The sequence below is a fragment of the Sapajus apella genome, unplaced genomic scaffold (genome assembly GCF_009761245.1).
Source record: "Sapajus apella isolate SASKATOON/1434 unplaced genomic scaffold, GSC_monkey_1.0 scaffold116, whole genome shotgun sequence".
Taxonomy (NCBI): Eukaryota; Metazoa; Chordata; class Mammalia; order Primates; family Cebidae; genus Sapajus; species Sapajus apella.
The window spans coordinates 1,026,312-1,043,490 of NW_022437056.1; the positions used below are offsets into that span (position 1 = coordinate 1,026,312).

General features: G+C 43.3%; 1 pseudogene; it reads left to right on the forward strand.

Annotated features, from left to right (window-relative positions):
- Positions 1-14,512: 14,512 nt before the first annotated feature.
- On the forward strand, positions 14,513-17,179 carry LOC116538070 (annotated as a pseudogene).

Consider the following 17,179-nt stretch of genomic DNA (forward strand, 5'->3'; position numbering starts at 1 on the left):
TATATATTACTGATCATTGGAATCAGCTTCCTAACAGGCAAAACTTCCGTCTTTTAAAAAGTATTTAATCATTTCCTTCTAAATGCCAGAACTCTTCCAGGTCTATGAAAGGTGCTGTGAACAAGATCCCTGTTCTTATGCAGCATAAGGTTCAAGTGACTGAGCTTAGGAAATCTATGGAGAAACAGCGCATAGAAAATATCAGAGTTTGATAACAAATGAGTCAGAAATTCCAGGTCCCCAAGTCTACGAAAGGCCTCACTGTGGTCCTCAAGGCTTGGCTGGCAAGAGGTGAAGAAGAACAGTGAATCCACAGCCCTCTGTTTAGAAAAGCTTGTGCCAGAAAGCCCCCAGTTCCATCAGCTGAAGCGGGGGCTAGGCAGAGGGCTGGGAAGGGAGGCTGTTCCCTGCATGGAGCGCGTGGAAGAGGACGGGGTGAGGGTCGGACCCGAGGCTGCGGGGCAGCCGGGAAGGGCGCGGCTACCGTCTTCCGCGCTGGCGCGGGGCAGGGCTGTCCTGGCGGGGCTCGTCCATGGGCAGCTTCTCTGCACACACCAGTTTGTCCCATCCTTAAATCAGGTGCAAACTGTTGGGCTGTAAAGCGTGTATTGGCTGTTCTGAAGGAGGGCATGCCATCTAAGTGAAGATTTAGGGACATTTGCGGGGGGTGGGGGGGAACTCATGTCATTTTAATATGCAAAAGTTGTTAACACCCAGGTTATAGAAAGATAGGAAAGAAAGCTAATGAATTTCGTTCTGTGCAATGGTGAGGTAGCTTAGCCGTCTGGTCCAGGCTGCCTGTTCCTCCGCGTTCCGCGGTGTGGGAGCTCTGATCCCTACCGAGGCCACAATCGCACGTGGGATGATTTTGAAAACTCACCATGTTCCCTCCAGATCACACCACTGCTCATTCACCCCGCCCCTCGTGGCCCACAGGGGCGGCTGCATTTAAATGGCATTATTAAAACAATCTAGACACCTAGTTAATTACTTTCATCCTCTGTGTTCCCAGTACACCTTCTGGAAGTAAACATATCCTGAGGCAGGCATTTTTTCGCACCGTTAAATCAGGTGGATGTCTTTGCAGATGATTAGTTCTATTGTGCCTCATTGTAGGTGGGAAGTAATTTGCTTCTTTTGTTGTTTTTGATCCATGTTTATCATTCTCTACAAGTTGAAGTTATTTATCCAAACGGTGCAAGTAAAGAAGTGGGAGGAAGGGAGATTAAAATAAGAAGGATGTTCCTTGCTTTAAATATGCGGCACTGAGAAAACATCTCAGGGGATGAAGTGGAGCCGCAGAAAGGCTGGGAGGAGGAGGGGCGGATTCAAGCTCTGCGCTGGGGTGGAGAATTTAAAGTCCGTTTATAAACTATGCGGGCTCTAAAAATGATCATTAGCAGGCAAAGAAGCTGCAAGGACGAGTAAAATAGTGCCCCCAAAAAATCTTTATTTATGCAAACCTGAAAACAATTGTATGCTCTTGCAGGCCCCCACAGGAGAGGGCTGGTTAAAATTTCAAATGTGAATTGAGGCATGCTTTCAAGATAGTGAGCTTGGTGGCTTTCGAGATAAGATGGCAACAGGCTTTTTGTTTGTAAAATGGAATCTGACAGTATTGCCTAGGCTGGACTGCAGTGGCAGGATCTCGACTCACTGCAACCTCTGTCTCCCGGTTCAGGTGATTCTCCTGCCTCAGGCTCCTGAGTAGCTGGGACTACAGGCATGTGCCACCACGCCCAGCTAATTTGTGTATCTTTAGCAGAAACGGGTTTTCACCATGTTGGCCAGGCTGGTCTCGAACTTTTGACCTCAGGTGATCTGCCACCATGGCCTCCCAAAGTGCTGGGATTACAGGCGTGAGCCAGCATGCCTAACCAACAGGCTTTTGACTGAAGCAGGGATTGGAGATTGTGCCATGTTCATATCCTTCTTCACAAGGCAAATAACTCATAATAGTAGGCTACATGTCTGCTGTGTTCTTTAATAAATGACTAATGTTTCTTTTACTTAGTCTTATGAAAACCATTCCAATTTGCTAATATTTAGTAACTTGTGAGGATTGAATGAGACAATATTGGTCAAAAAACAGGATCTTGCCAGGCGCAGTAGGTCTTGCTTGTTTCAGGACCATCAGCTCTGTCTGGGCTCTTTTAGAGGCAGCAGCAAGTACAGTAGTGCTCACTCCTCCCTCCCTCCCTCCCTTCCTCTCTTCCTTCCTTCCTTCTGTCCTCTCTCTCTCCCTCCCTTCCCCCCTCCATCCCTCTCTCCTTCCCTCCTTTCCTCCTTTCCTTACTCCCTCCCTCCCTTCTTCCCTTCTTCCCTCCCTCTCTACTGCCCTTCCTGTTTCCTTCCTTCCTTCCTTCTTTCCTCCCTCCCTCCCTCCCTCCCTTCCTCCCTCCCTCTCTCCCTTTCTTCCTTCCTCACTCCCTCCCTTCCTTTCTTCTTCCTTCCTTTCCTCCTTCCTTCCTTATCTCCTTCCTTTCCTCCTTCCTTCCTTCTGCCTATAAAGTCTGCTGGAGATGAGTCACAAGCAGATAAAGCCCATATATATACATTTCTGTATTTATAATGTCTGACCCATGTAAGGTACTTGCTGTGTTTTTGAATGAGTTAATTAGTAACTAATCTTAATTAATAAAAAGCAACTCCAGATACACACACACACACACACACACACACACACACACGGTGCATATATATGTATATATGCATAAAATGTGTATTATATAAATATATGGTATGTGTATACATTATGCATATTTATGTATATGTATATATTACCCTATGCAATCCATGGGCAAAGTACAGTGACTAAGAGTTTGGCTATAGAATTGACAAACTGCTGATTAAATTCCTCATCTGTGGCTCTTTAACCCTGTGTCCTCAAACAAGTTACCTTAAAACCAGCTCCTTCATTTATAAAACAGGGGCAATAACTGTGCCTTGTTTATGAGAGCACATCTACCTCCTAATAGCATTCTATGTATTTTATGTATTAATCTGTGTGCCTATCTTTCATCTAAAGCTCTAGCCTTTGAGCCTCATGAAGGCAGGAGTAGGTGGGCTCATTATTTTATCACTGGCACTTAGAACAGAGTTAGGAACTTGGTAATTGTTTGTGGAATAAAAGACCACATAAGGTTGTAGTCAGATTATTTAATGAAATGCCGTTGTATAGCAAACACTTATCTAATTAATGTTCACATTTACTGTTATCATGATTAGGAGGTCCCATACATTCGGGATACAGAGCAGTGTAGAGATGCAGTTTTATAGATTTTATCACACAAGGAAAGTTGAAGTAGGCTAAACTTCAACTGTGGATATGGCTTGAATTAATAGATGAATGGGATTTCTTTATAATTAACATATTAATTGCTTTTATGTAAATCAGAACTTTTAAAGTGTTTGAAAAGCATTTGCTCTCTTACCTGGAAGTTTGGCCATTGTTTCTGTCATCTTGTAATTATTGTTAACTGACTTGCTAAGCAACCTTTTTTTTCTGTTAAAAATCCTCAGATATTTAAAGGAAAAGTTGACCGATTTTCTTTCAATTCCTCCACATTATGAAAGCTGATTCCAGTTTAAGGATAATTCTAACTAAGAAAAAGTATTCAATTATTAATTTTAGGCAAGACTATTTCTGAGAAAAACTGAGTTATTAGGCTACCAGTTACACAGTACGTTATTGTGTACAGTTTAAACTTCATACACCAATTCCTGATGGGGAGGAGAGGATGACAGCCCATTAGGGGAAGTGAATTATAACATCACTGAGTTTTTCATTCATTTTTAATGAAGCTTGTATATTTCACTCAGAGAGTTAAAGCATCGCCCAGCTCTGGTAAACATCCCTCTTACAGGTCATTTAATCACTTGAGTTTTAAGAGCAACTTATTATTTTTCATTGTGCACTCTGAAAAATATCTTCTATGTAGGGAACAATTAAAAGAGTAGGACTATATTAATTATTTGGCTACTTAAAAATGACTCGAGTATAATAACAATTTGCTACATGATATATCACACATAGCTCCCTTTTTTATTAAAAAAGGAGTTCCTCCAGCAATTATGTGATGAAACTGTCCTGTTTGTATTTGATCTGAGCATCTTTGGATGTTTGTTGTTTTGCGAATTTTCTTTGTTTTCTTAATTGACCTTTTACAACCTGTTTGCTAGATTTCATATTAACTGGTAATGAGTCTGAACCATTTGGATGATAGAGTAAACAATTTCTTTAATATATTAGGGACATAAAAGAGACAATAGAAGTCTTACATTTTTTAATTAAAAAATTATTCTACAGTAAGAAGTCCCTTCCAGGCACCAGTCTCTTCAAAGACACACCCCGCTTGGGAGGAGACTGCATCCATGCCGGTGAGGGTAAAGATAGGTTCTGAAGGTTTCATGGAACTGCGGTATGGCAGGCATCATTTCCCAGTTGGGAAAACTCCACCCCGACTTGGTTTCCATCAGCAGAGCTGGGAGGGGATGATAGGGAGAGGCTGTGGGGCCTAGTGCTAAGGCCTGGTTGGGGGTGGGTGGGACACTGCGCCTGTGCCTGGCCCTGCTGCCCAGAGCGCTCAGGGGTCAGCACCGCTGACAGCTCATCCACAGAAAGCCTGTGATCTGGAGACAACCCTTGAAAATGACCCAAGGTAGAGGGCGACTGAGAGCACGTGAATTCTGGCCATTTATTTTTTTCCTTACCCAATTTGGGGTCTTACATTTCTGCCTCCTGGATGTAGATGGCTGTGCTGCTTTATCAGCAGGGAACACTGGTTTCTGTGCCTTCAGTGGGGACTGTTTTAGAGGCTCCAGCCTTTCGTGTGGCTGTTCCAGTATTCCAGGGAAGGCTTACACTCTGGTATAGTAATACAGTACAGACGATTTCCATCATATGACTCACTACACATGCATTAAATACTTTGGAAAATCCAAAGGCATTTTACATAATCTGAAGCTCAATCTAATCGCCAGAGCGCTTGAGAAGAGGAAGGGGACTTCCTGACACCTGTCGTGATATGAACCAAGTAGTTTCATCTGGAGTGAAATCTGGCTTGGTTCTGTCTTTTTCATTTTTCCGAGCCAGACCACAAGTGTACGTAATTATAACCCTGCATAGTAATTTTTAGCTGAATAGGAGGTTTCTGATGCAATAATCTCTGAGTGTCTCTTTATTCTCTGAGAATGTGAAAATATCTGAATTTCCGAGGAGCGAGTACAGAGGTACTAGGGCTGTGCCTGTGAAGAACAGAAACTCTGAATGACAGCTGGAGCTGAGAGAGCCCTTTCCCCCTCTCATCCATCCCACCTCCCACGCAGACCTGTTTTTTGCTGTGGGAAATTGGATACCTGGGCCAGGAGCCTGCAATTGGGGTGCAGTGGAAGTGATGAACAGCCGGCCACAGGAGGGACAAATACTCTGTCCATTCCTCCCCCAGGCAGGAACCTCACACGGTGATGAACAGAGTCGTACTGATGTAGAAAATCAGATACTCGGCACCTTTCCTCCAAGATAAATACAGGAAAAGCTGAGAAAAGGAAAAAAAGAAAAGAACTGGGCAAGAATGCACTGCAAAAACATGAAGAGATGATTTCTTTAAAGAGAAAAGGAAAATAATAAGCCAGATGCTGACATGGTACTCCCAGTTCCAATATCCTGTTTATTGTCATACATTCAACTCCTCGGGTGTTTAATGACAAGCTACTAATAGCTTGTATCAGAGCACAGAAATTCTGAGCCACAGTCGGGATGCAAAGTGGAGCCCTGCATCCAAAGGGCTGAGTCTGGCTGGGGAGAGGAAAGGCTCCTGTGCCTCCCATGGCTACCTGCGAGCTTCCTTTGTGAGTGGAAGGGTACACACAGTCTCAGCTCCCCTCCACGCCAGCCTGCGTTCCTAGCCAGCGACCTCTGGCCCAGGTGGGAATTCCCCTGCATTTTTCATCATTATAGGTTTTTCTTCCATATTTCTGAATCCTTCGTAGCTCAGGGAAGGAAATCCAGAAAGTATCTGTTGCGTCCCCATCTGTTGCATTTTCTATTTCTCCATGTTAACAAAAGAGCAGTCATCCAGTTTCCCCTGGTGCTGAGTGCTTGGGACCTCCCATTGTTCTAAGCTACGAGGACACGGTTCAGATAAGATGTCTGCTGCCATTTCTGAGGCTCCTCTTAGCAAATTTTAAAGCCCGGAAAGCCTTCTATTTTCAAGGCAGGAAAATTAGATTACAGCAAAGCCATAACCTTGTCTCTCTCCTAACCTTGCTCCCTAATCAAGAATAAAAAGGAAATTATCTGAAGAATTACCTAATATGTTCTTCATCAGGCGATCATAATTAAATCATAATTGCCATCCGGCAGCAAAACGTGATGAAATTAACAGGGCAAACTATTAATTACTCCAAAGATCCATTTTAATCGTAAACAGTTTAATGTACCTCTATAAAAACTGTCCTCAGGCAGGCGCCTAATGAGGGTGTTGTGAAGGCTCTGCTGTCCTTGGTGACTGGGGGGTGTTTTCATGAGATCTTCATAGTGATTTTCCAATTCCAGTTCCTTAGGCCTGGCTATTACATCCTTTAATACTACAGGGAGTAGAAATTTCTCCATCCTCTTGGGTGGAGTGTATGTGTGTGCATACATATGTGTTTATGGGTGTGTGTGCACTGTGTAGGTGATATGTGTGTATGTGTGCATGCATGCGTATGTGTATATGTGTATGAGTGTGCAAGTGTGCATGTGTGTGCATGTGTGTATGTGGGTCTGTATGTGTATGTGTGTATGCATGTGTGTATGTGTATGCATGTATGTATATATACATGTATGTGTGTATATGTATAGGTATGTGTGTGTGCATATGTATATGTATGTGTGTGTCTGCATGCATGTGTATGTATGTGTGCATGTCTATATGTGTGTACATAAGTACAAGTGTGTGTGTATGTGTGCATGTTTGTATGTGTGTGCATATATAGGTGTGTGTCTCTGCATGTATATTTGTGCATGCATGTGTGTATTGTGTACATATGTACATGTATACAGGCGCATGTGTATATGTGTCTATGTGTGCTGTATAAATGTGCATATATATTACATAATATGCATATGCATATGTGTGTACATATGTATATGTACGTGTGTGTCCATGTATATATGTGTGTATATGTGTACATGTGTTTGTGTGCATGTGTTTATGTGTCTCTGTACACATGTGTGCGTGTACATGCCTGTGCATGTGTCATGTGTGTGTACATGTGTGTTTGTGTGTATGTGCTACTAGTGGTATCTGGAAGAAAGGAGATGGTGAGGATGAAAGGGGAGTGTTTGTGTTCCCAGCCACACGTAAACTCACAGAATAGCTTTTGATGGAGCACAGTAAATTTTGGATTAGTGAGGTATGAGGAAGTATCTTTGCTTCACTCTTGGTTCTTTGAGATGCCTTTCATTTAAATGAAAACGCAAGCTTTTCTCTATCTTGATGCCAACAGTCATCAAGTGGGGCTTGTGAGTAAGAACACAGAGAGAAAATCATGTGAATTATTTATGTAGATGACCTGTTTCTATTCTTGCTTTACTTATAAAGTCTTCCTCCTGCTCCACAACAATTGAAAAGACAGGAAGCAAACTTTTAAAATTACGTAAATAAATGCAGAAGAGGCATACAAGAGGACAAGCAAAGAGAGACCCAGCTCGGCACTGTGGTCGTGGCTCATCTCGCCACGAGAGCCAAAATCAAACCTGTTGGTGGCTCATCCGTTGGACTGATGACTGAGGGTTCTTGGGAAATAGAACCGTGTTGAGCATCAAGTAGGAAAAAATTCACAAGTACGTGAAGACAAACCAATAAAAACTGAAGGAAACATAGATTCAGCATGTAGCGTAAATTAACTTCAGAAATACGCAGCCAGTGGAATGTTCTTGGGACTTGAATTCTAGCTTCTGAGCTGGAATTTGTGTCATTAAACTGATATCCAGATAATGTACATTTCTTGACTTAATACAATTCAAAAAAAAAAAAAAGAAGTCCACTATATTAACGCAGTGACTGTCATTTCCCCCTTATGAACGGTATAATATCTATCAGTCCATACAATTTGAAATGTTGTCTTTCTGTTGATTGTTAGTTACTTTAGACTATAAATTGTGGAGAGTTTAAATAATAATTTGTGAAATTACTCCAAACCTAATTATGTGATATTTACTCACGCAATCCCCTCTGTTGGTTCTGAAATGAGCAAACTATTCAAAATAGTCAAGAGCCAGTGGGTGTAGAGAATTATGTTTTATTAAACTGTAAGAATTCTAAAAGTAACCATATTAATGGATCACATATCCAATATTCTCTTTTTTGACCAACTTTGCTGCTGTCAAGAAGAGAAGGATAATACTGTACAGTAATTCAAGAGTAATGATTTATCAGTCCCACTATTTTGTAGGTATTAATATCAAAAGCTAGTTATTGGCAAGTTGAACAATGTAGCAAGGGCTCCCAGAGGAGCCATTTCCATCTTCCCGGGTGTGATTGGAGCCCAGCTCTGCACTGTGTTCTGTGCCGTGTGGAAAGCTGCACAGTCTCACTGGTTGTGGGGTTCTGGGGGTCAGCTATGAATGCAGTGCTGAAAACGAGATTGTCCTGCCACACTGCAGGCAGGAAGAAGCATTTGTCATCCCAGATGATTTTCTGGAATACTTGGCGGCATTGTCACCCCCAGGGTGAAAAGTAATGAACAACTCCATTCAGGCAGCACCTCCCAGGTCTAAAGAGGAGAGGTTTAGTCCCACTTAGCTGGTAACAATTGCTAATCAAGCCACTGGCTTAGGATAAAGGAGGCATAGCTGGTAAAAGTAAGAAGTCAAAAGCCAGCTCTAAGATGGTAACTTGCAGCAGAAACAATGACTGTAGCGAATGCGTGTGTTTTCTTCCTTGATATGTGCGTGCACTTGCCACTCTTCTGTGTCTAAATTCTCCCTTGTCCCACCAGACCTGGCATCCCTCCTCCTACTGAGCTCTGAGCCCTGCAGGGCTGGTCTCCTAGTGCAGCTTCGGAGTGATGCCCTCGTCATTTGGTCCTTATCAGGTTCTGCCACCCGAAGGCTCTGGCAGGACAGGAGAGGGAGGGATGGCAAAGCATCAGATGTGGATGTCCAGCTCTCCGGCTCCGACTGTGGGTTGGTGGTGCTGCACTTCCCATGCATGGGTGTGGCTTGCTCGCTATCCTTTTGTGGGCTCTGTGTCTCTCTTGCCACTCTTACCCAGGTAGTCATGGTTCCCGTGGTTCCTAACATGAGGCTCTGTACTGTCATTCACTGGATGTCCTTGACCCCACCTGTGGCTTTGCCCAGAGCCCATCCTCACAACTGCCTGAGCCCCTTTTCTGAGGGCACCTGTTTCCTGCTAGGACTCAGGCTGTGGTCCAGGTTCCCTCACTTCCTACTGCATGCATGGATGTGCTGCTGGGGGTGAGTTTATAAAGCGCCCCCACCCCATGCAGGCAATGGGCTGTCTGGGTGGCCTTGTGACCATCGGGACATGGTGAACAGCTCAGAGAAGACAGCTGTGGCTGAGGAGCTGGTCAGGAGGGAGGGAGGGAGATTCGGTTTATGCAGGGACAGGTGCATTAGCCTGGGGCAGGTGGGCTGTTGCTTCGTAGTTCTGTGGGGGTTAAACAGAGGATGTTGTCGATCTTCTAATCTGCCTGACCTGGCCTCCCAAAGTGCTGAGATTACAGATGTGAGCCACAGTGACTGGCCCAATAATGTAAGTGTTAGGAGACAGGCAGGGCGCGGTGGCTCCCAAGTGTAATCCCAGCACTTTGGGTAGCTAAGGCAATGATGCAGGCCTTAATTTTCCTGACCCCAACCTTGCAACAGAAAACAAGGTAGGCTCATGTCTCCTTTGGAACAATAAGAGTCTTTCTGAAAACACAAGACAATATACATGCACCACTACAGGGAAAGTACTCTCCTTCTCTGTAGGATCTGATGCTTCCTTCTCCAATGAATAGATATGGGGCAGCCAGGTGGCACTGGCCGGAGGAACCCCACAAGAACCGGTGGCCTCATGATGGAAGCCATTATGAAAACAATATGGCAGTTCCTCAAAAAATTAAAAATAGATCTGTCATATGATCCAGTCATCCCTACTTCTGGCTGTATATCTGAAGGAAACACAAATTGGCTTCCTTTGAGAGATCTCAAAGAGGTATCTGCACCCCATGTTCATGGCAGCTTTATTCACAATAGCTAATATGTGGAAACATTCTAAATGTGCATCAGTGGATAAACAGATAAAGAATATGTGGTATACATGAACATAATGAAATACTATTTAGTAATAAAAAGAAGGAAACTGCCATTTGCAGCCAGATGGATGACCCTTGACGACATTATACTAACTGAAATAAGCCAGGCAGAAAGACAGCTACTGTATGATCTCTCTGACTTGTGAACTCTACAAAAGTTGGAGCATTAAAAGCAGACAGCAGAGCAGTGATTACCAGGGCCTGGGGGGCGAGGGAAATGGGAAGATATTGACCAAACTTTCTAAGATAAATATAAATATCCAGCACTGTATATAAAATGAGATGAATATGTTCTGGGGATTTAATGTACAGTATGGTGACTATAGCTAATAATACTGTAATGCATAGTTTAAATTTCCTAAGACAGCACATCTTAAGTGTTCTCAACACACACACACACACACACACACACACACACACACATACACATACCAGTAACTGCAATCAACTTGATTATGGCATTAATTTCACAATGTGCATGTATATCAAATCATCATAGTGTACACTTTAAATAAATAATTATTTTTCAATTATACCACAATAAATCTGGAATAAAAGAAAAATAAATAAAGGTATTAATGTCTTCCATTTGATAGTTTTTGTGCTAGGTATTTTTTTTACAGACTTTCATCATTTTAAGTACTACAAGAACCAACTGGGATGTGGCCAAAGAAATTTTCAAATAGAATTTGGATAACTTCTGATGTGCTTCCTAGTGGAACGATCCTATCTCTATTAGAAGTTTTGCCATATTGTAAATAGGGGCTTTTCTCAGTTTCTTTATTCTGCTTCCTACTTTTCTTTGTGGTGGTGGTGGTTGTGTTTTGTAACTAGAAATAAATTATTATTTTTTTTTTTTTCTGAGACGGAGTTTCACTCATGTTACCCAGGCTGGAGTGCAATGGCGTGATCTCGGCTCACCGCAACCTCTGCCTCCTGGGTTCAGGCAATTCTCCTGCCTCAGCCTCCTGAGTAGCTGGGATTACAGGCACGCCCCACCATGCCCAGCTAATATTTTGTATTTTTAGTAGAGACGGGGTTTCACTATGTTGACCAGGATGGTCTCGATCTCTTGACCTCGTGATCCACCCGCCTCGGCCTCCCAAAGTGCTGGGATTACAGGCTTGAGCCACCGCGCCCGGCCTAGAAATAAATTTTTATCTAAATACAAAGCTTTCTTTAATCCCTCAGTGCCATATAACTCTCCTTGTTTTTACCATTTTATTCTTCTATCTCATTAACTCTACTAACAGAGAATTTTTGAGCCTCAGATAGTTTATTTTGCAAGAACAAACAGTTAAGGAATATGCAGACTGAAGACTTCTGGATAAGACTCAGATCTTTACCTAATATATTAAACTGTATGTGTAAAAAGAAAATTACTCTTTAAAAATAATACACGTTATAAAGTGTTTCTTTGAGATAATGACACACATTCTTTCTGTTTATTAAGTAGATATACTTCCCAGAAGGAAGTGGATAATAATGAATTATAGTAATCCCCTGTGCCGTGGCAGACAGTAGAGAATATGCACAGGTGTCATATTCTTCTTAATCTGTAATTATATGTTTTGCAATATTATTGACAGAAAAATCACCTTGCTTCTTGGCATTTGTTCAGATGCTTATTTAATTTCAGATGAGGTAAACAGCATCACTTTTTCATTTGAGAAAAGTGGAGCTTTGAGTGCTAAAGTATTATAGGAATAAATACCCCCGCTGGACTCAAACATGGTATTTCTAGGCTCAGTGATTAGTCATTTTGATTCTGTTGACTAATAAAATTTATTCATATAAAATGTTAAAATCACACGTTCACTGAAGCATTTGTTTTAAACTGACCTCCTTTTTCTATTAGCTTTTTAAGTTATGGGCATCACTTAATATATGTTTGTCTTTGACTCCACTGAGAAGTTGAAATTAACTATATTTATTTATTGAAGCATCTACGTTGTACCAGCCACTGGCCTAGGCACTTAGTTGTTTCAGGTTTTGCTTTATTTGTAAGTTATAATTTATAAGCATTTCGGATGATCTAATTTAATCCTCACAGCAACTTGCAGAAAGTGTCACCATTCTCTCTTCATAGATGAAGGAAGGGAGACCCAGAAGAGCACTGTTGTTTGTGCATGATGACAGAGCTGTTCTTGGGGTTCAATGATGCCTATGTGGCTTTGATGCCTACCTACTGTTTCCACTATAAAAGCTCTCAATGATGTTTGGTTACTAGGAGGAGCAGTTATAACAGAGGTTCAAAATATTCTATTTCAAAACAGTTTTGATAACACTGTAGTGAGAATAAAAATTGTGATCTGTTGTCACTTCGTGGGCTTCATCAGGAGACCCTGTTACTCCATTTCTGCTTTAAAAGGGATAGAGTAACTGTTATCTGCTTGGCTGTCATTAGATGGCAGTCTTGCTCTTGTAATGATGATAGTAACCGTGTCATACATCTGTATTCAGCTTTATAGTTTACTAGGTATTTAAAATATGTTGTCTCATCAAATTATCAGGACCACATTTTCTATACCCTTACATCACAACATGCTAGCATAAACTCAAAAAGGCTAAGCCTTTTCTGGATAGTAGAATGATAGTAGATCTGATTGAAGCCATAATAATGTTAAATGCTGGGTCTCCAACCTTTTGATAAAACAGTGTTCAGTTTATTGTTTACTGAGATGAGGGAAAAATACTACCTTGACTGAACTCTGGTAGTTTTCTGTAGAGGAAAGTACAAGGTAGGATTTACTGAGAATATGAATGTGGTTTAAGGCAAATGTTTCAATTCAAGGGTTTGTTTGGAATTGGATAAAAATCATGATATAAGAGTTTAGGGTTGTAGAATTGGCAGAAACAGTGAGGAAAGGATTTTAATATGAAGGATTTAATGATTCTTAGGGGTTGAATTCTCTGTTGATGCTTTTTCTCAAAGAATTGGTGGGTCTTTGGGGAATGTCAGTAATGTAAAATAAAGGTTTTCTTGGAATTGTTAAGGTACAACATAAAGACAATGAAATGGGAAAGTGGTATTCAACTAGACAGTCTGCTGTTTGTGGGATGGTGGTTTTGGGCCTCAGTTTCCCTACTGAGGAGGCAGAAGGACAGAACATTTTTAACTAAAGGCATAATCAATCCGGATTTTCACTAATCTTTGAGGTGTTACAATCACATATCAGATTTCTAGGGCTGATTATCTCAAATGTCCATGAAAGTCAGTTTTTTTTTTTTCCTTGAGTGATCTTTTCCTTGTGGGAGCACTTGACAGGGCAGCAGATGTGCAAAGTCATTTAAGATTCTGGAAATCACATCTCTGAACACAACCATACAAATAGAAAGATTATGATCAGGGATTGTATCCACTCCTTGGCCAGTGGCCAAGAGTGCTCAATTCAACAATAGAATAAATTTCATCCCTATTCTGAAGAGTACATAGAACCAGATACAGACTTCACCAGCACTTTGGGAGGCCAAGGCTGGAAGATTGCTTGAGCACAGGAGTACAAGATGAGTCTAGGCAATATAGGGAGACCCTCATCTTTACAAAACATAAAAGAAATTATCCAAGTATGGTGGCATGCACCTTTAGTCCTAGCCACTCAGGGGGCTGAGGTGGGAGGATCACTTCAACCCAGGAGGTTGAGGCTGCAATGAGTCATGATTGCACCACTGCACTCCAGCCTGGGCAACGGAGGGAGACCCTGTCTCTCTCTCTCTAGGATCAATGTCAAGTCATAGAGACCATGTCTCAAAAACAACAACAACAAAAACCAACCAACCAACAAACAAAAAAACCCACCAGATATGGGATTCTTAACCAAATTACCCAATTTTCTGATATTTTTATTTTTAGGCAGGCTCCTTCGGTAACATTACAAAAGAATCTTCAGCCTGTGTCTCAAATGGATATTCTGGACAAGGTTTAGATGGAAAGAAATCGCTCATAAACTAAAATATTTTCAGACTTTGTCCCAAGTACAATATACTCTAAACAGTCTCAAAGTGACAGGGGAAATAGGAGCATTACTGAGAGATGGATTGACTCAGCTCACCATTGTCAATTTCTCCACATTTGATAATGAGGACTTAGGAAGTCTCTTGTTTTCTCCTTGTGAGATTTTGTCTATTTACTAAACATCAGATATGCACTGAAAGATCTAGTCTTTTTCGTATATCTTGGCATTGGTAGTAACTTGGGCCAGCCCCCATGTGCAGAGCATTCATAGATGAGAAAATAATTAAAATCAGCGGAGTCCGCACAGCCCCAGCTCGTCCCCAAGGCGGAATCGGAAGCAGTGGGACGCGGAGGGACCCTCTGAAGATCCAGCAACTCCAGAACCACATCCGACTGGAGCTGGAGGCCGGCACCTGGCAGCCCCGCCGCCCTTCCCCCGAGCTCCACCTGGTGCCGCCGCGTCCCTGGAGCCCACAAGCTTGCTGGCCTCCTGCACTGCCTCCTCCAGGCAGTCCTCCGGCTCCTTCACCTAGGGGCACCCCAATTAGTTCCTCTTGCGCAGTGGTCTTCAGCACCTGGTCTTCAGCCCCACTATGGCCTTCCCCATGCCCCAAGTGTTCGCGCTCCCCAGCCCGGGCCAGACATCCCAGGGCTCCTCCCCGCCATAACCCTGGCCGCAGGCAATGCCCTAGGGCTGCCCAAGGGCATCACCCCCGCTGGATTTCCCAAGAAGGCCAGTGGACCTGCTAGAATGGCCTCCCATAAGGAGATTCAAGGCATGCTGCGTTCCAGACCTAGAGCAAACACTTGCTTCAAAAAGGACCCTCCTGAACAGGCCAGGGAGGCAGACACGTAAAGAAGGAAGGGCTTGGAGGCTACCAGGTGCTGCCGGTGCAACTGTCTTCAGTATTGAGGAGCCAGAAGAGGAAACAGCTCGTCAGGAACACAAAGTCTCCAACTGCAAGCAGAGACTGGAGAACAGGCTAGAAAGAGCTCCTGTGGATGTATCAGGTGATGAAGTTCGGTTTGGAGATGTGCCTGTGGAAAATGGAAGGCACCATTCTTTGAGATGAAGCTGAAATAATTACAAGATCCTTGAGGGAATGCCGGAAACTTTCACATGTAGAGTGGCTGGAAATCCAAAGCCAAAGATCTATTGGTTTAAAGATGGGAAGCAGATCTCTCCAAAGAGTGATCACTCCACCATCAAAGAGATCTCAATGGCACCTGCTCCCTGTAGGGCTGTTGGCCCCACAGGGTCGTGGGGTGTCCTTTATGCTGTGCCGAGGTGCAGAATCCAAGAATAAAGAGACAGGACAGTGAAGAACTGGTGAAGAGCAGCTGGACTTGGGGGGGCACGCAACCTGTGAGAGGAGAACAGCGGCAGCCCCCAAATGCCCAGAAGCATCTCTATTTATTAGGTACAAGAAGGGGACAGGGTCATGAGTGAGGTCATCATCTACAGGCTTAGTGACAGGGCATACATACTCGCATGAGTCACAAGCAAGGCGGCCACCCCATTATGTCAGCTGGGCAGAGAAATGGGCCATGCGCAGTAGGGGGCCCTGCCGTGCGCAGTAGTAGAGTGTTGTATACAGAAAAGGGGTCCACCCCAATTAGGTCACGGAGGCAAGGAGGTGGGTTGTGTGCAACAGGTGTCGTGCACAACACTTCTTATCTGGCTGGAGACTTCAAAGGATTTCTAATAGAAGAATACTGTAAGCCAGTGCAGTGGGAGCTGACAGACTTGTGCTCTTCTCTTAAGATATTTAAGGGAGGATGATTTGAGCTAGCACAGAGGGGAGAAAAGACTGACAGGGTGTATAGCCCCCATGACTGGTCACACCGGAGGGTTCTTCTCCCTCGGTTACTTACAGGATCTCAGGCCTGAGGCCAACTTTCCACGGGAACTGGATGCAAGGTACTACAACTCCTTTTTCAGGAGGAGAGGCACTTGCTACAAGCCTGCCGTACAGCGTATGCCCTTTCAGGCAGGGACGCCACCGCCTGGGTCTTTGGTTCTTGTCCTGGTCTGGCTGTTTTCCCATGTACTGCTTCTGTTCTGTGACTGCTCTAGGCATTCCTCCTACTACAAACTACTATGGTTATATAGAAGGATTCTATAAATCAGCACTAAATGTGTCAGTATGGCTCTGACTGCAATACCTATATGATAATATAGAAAGATTATATAGAACTAAGTATGCTAGATATAAGTATTAAGTATGATTATATAAGCTAGATATATGTAAGCAGTAAGTCATACTTCAGGCATTAATTGTGCCTGGGGTCTGCACAGTTTTCCTTCCTCAGTGCCTGTGGGGGGTGTTACCCACAGCTCCCGCCATACCATAGCCTCCACCCTAGATGATGATGGGAGTTATATAATTATGGGTGCAAACCCTCAGACTGCAGGCACTGTACTGGACAGCTAATGGTACAGGCTGTCAACCAAAGAGGTCCAAGTCCCCGCTCTCCATCAGGCTATCCTCATGCCAGAAGGTCTCGTTCTAGATCCAGGGACAGTGGAGATGAAAATGAACCAATTCAGGAGCGGTTTTTGAGACCTCACTTCTTGCAGGCTCCTGTAGATCTGACTGTTCAAGAAGGAAAACTCTGCAGAATGCACTTTAAGGTCAGTGGGTTACCAACCTCAGATCGAAGCTGGCAACTAGACGGGAAGCCCATAAGCCCTGACAATGCTCACAAGATGCTGGCATGTGAGAATGGGGTGCACTCTCTGATCATAGAGCCAGTCACCTCACATGATCCCGGCATCTACACAGGCATAGCCACCAACAAGCTATGAGCAAGTTCTGAGCAAGACAGAACTCAGTCAGCCTGGAGCTTGTGGTTGCTGCTAAAGAAGTGGACAAACCCCCTGTGTTTATTGAGAAGCTGCAAAACACAGGAGTTTAA